Below are 1,954 nucleotides of genomic sequence, written 5' to 3'. Positions count from 1 at the left end.
CCTCAGGGTCACCCTCATCCTGGAAGTCCTCCTCTGAGGGCAAGCTCTCCCAAGGACCGTCATCAGACGACTCGGAAAGACCAGCGTCTATATACGAGCAACCAGGTGAAAGATGAACAACATCATCGTTCCTTGCCATACGCGCGCCCTCAACGTCCATAGCCTCCACACCATCCAGACCAAAAGCCGCGGGCGGAGGAAATGTACCAGCCAGAGGGGCCAACCCGAGAGAAGGCTCCCCGTACCGGCGTTTTGTTGAAGGGCGCCTAACGGCCGTTGCTGTAGGTTTAGGCTTAGTAGCCAAAACCCTACCCTTGGACCCAGAGACCAACGAGCCTGCCCGAGAGGCAGAAGTCCTAAAGGTCCGACAAACCTTCTTAGGACCGGCCGATAAGGCACCCGAAGTAGCAGAATGTTGGGGGGGGGGGGGGGGGGGGGTAACAGAACTACTAACACGTCTCCGCGAGGGAGAGACCAAACCCCAAGGATTTCACGACGGAAATGCCATGTGGTTAAACCCATATCGCGGAGGATAAGGGAAAGGTCCCGCGGGCTCGGAGTGACCCCAGAACTGGCCAAACTGGCCTGCCTGAGACTGGGGCTGGCCAACTTGCCCAAAGGGCGAAGGTGGACCGCCACTCCCTCCAGGTGGAAACCCGGACATGTACGGGCTAAGCCCGTACCTGCCGGGATGCTGCCGCAACCCAAAACCATCCGCAGGCTGGTAAGGGAGGCCCAAGGATGGTTGCCCGCAGGCACCCGTATACCATAAGCCAGGGGAAAACGGAGGCCGGAAACAAGCCCCCTGTCCAGCAAACCCCCCAGGTTCACAGAAGAATGAAACTTGGGACCGGACCTAATAGGACCGGGTCCGGGTAACTGACCGGGAGGGTAAGCCTGACCAGCATTGATGCCGGGATTAGTGAGCTGCGCGTCACTAATTCCGGTAGACACATACGATCCCGAAAGGAGGGTAAGCGTCACACCAGGACCTGAACCCGAAAGAACAGGCCCGGCACCAAGACTGTCCCCAACGACAACACCACCTGGAATACCGGGATCACTGACAGAGTCAGTGACCGGCGGCCGGTAGTCCCTACCCGAAGGCAAGCGCGAAAGCTTACGGGCGTTCCCGGCCAATTCGACCCTTGAGTGTGCCAAGCCAGGGTCGGGCTGCCCATCCCATGCTCCAGGGAGTTCCTGGACAGGAAGGGCCACCCCCTGCTCACGAGAGGGACTCGCCGAAGCAAGACCCCCGAGACAGGAACAGAGACAGTACCACCAGACCCCAGAGAGCTGGTGGCACGACCCCTACCTCTCTGCTTCCCTCGCTTACCGGAAGAAACAGACGAATCTCTCTTACGGTAAGTTGAGGGTAGCTTTGGAACAATGAAGTCCCTGTCCTGAGATTTAGTCTGTGAACAAAGTTCACAAGGCGAAACCTCACTGCAAGGACGACACCTGGAACAAGCATCATGAGGGTCCCGTTCCACAAAGAAATGGGAACACCCATGAGCTCTACCTCGTCGCTGTCCCGACCGACACATACCCTCTAAAGCGAACGTAAACAAAAAATTACAAGCAGATAGCACGGGAAAAAATGAAAAAATACGATAGTACAAAGTACGCAACGTAGAAATAATTTCACCCGTAATATAAATCAGAAAACGGTTAAAATAAATAACGTTTGCCGAAACAAACAACCGTCACCGAAATAAACAGAGGTCGGAAATTAACCCTCGATAATGGCGGACCGTGGCACACCACTTGCACACGTGGAGTAAATAACCGGCCGTAAAAGGCACAAAAATAATTTTCAAAATCAATTAATTATATCAACAAGGGCAGATGGGTATAAGGCACACAAACTGCCGAAAAAATTGAGATGACACTCAAACCAAACCGACAAAACAAAGTTTTGAAATGGAGCTCTGGGCGTCAGCAGGCAGCAGGT

This window comes from Mizuhopecten yessoensis, unplaced genomic scaffold (genome assembly GCF_002113885.1).
Source record: "Mizuhopecten yessoensis strain PY_sf001 unplaced genomic scaffold, ASM211388v2 scaffold8401, whole genome shotgun sequence".
NCBI classification, from domain to species: domain Eukaryota; kingdom Metazoa; phylum Mollusca; class Bivalvia; order Pectinida; family Pectinidae; genus Mizuhopecten; species Mizuhopecten yessoensis.
Note: the sequence above shows the minus strand (reverse complement) of the source record.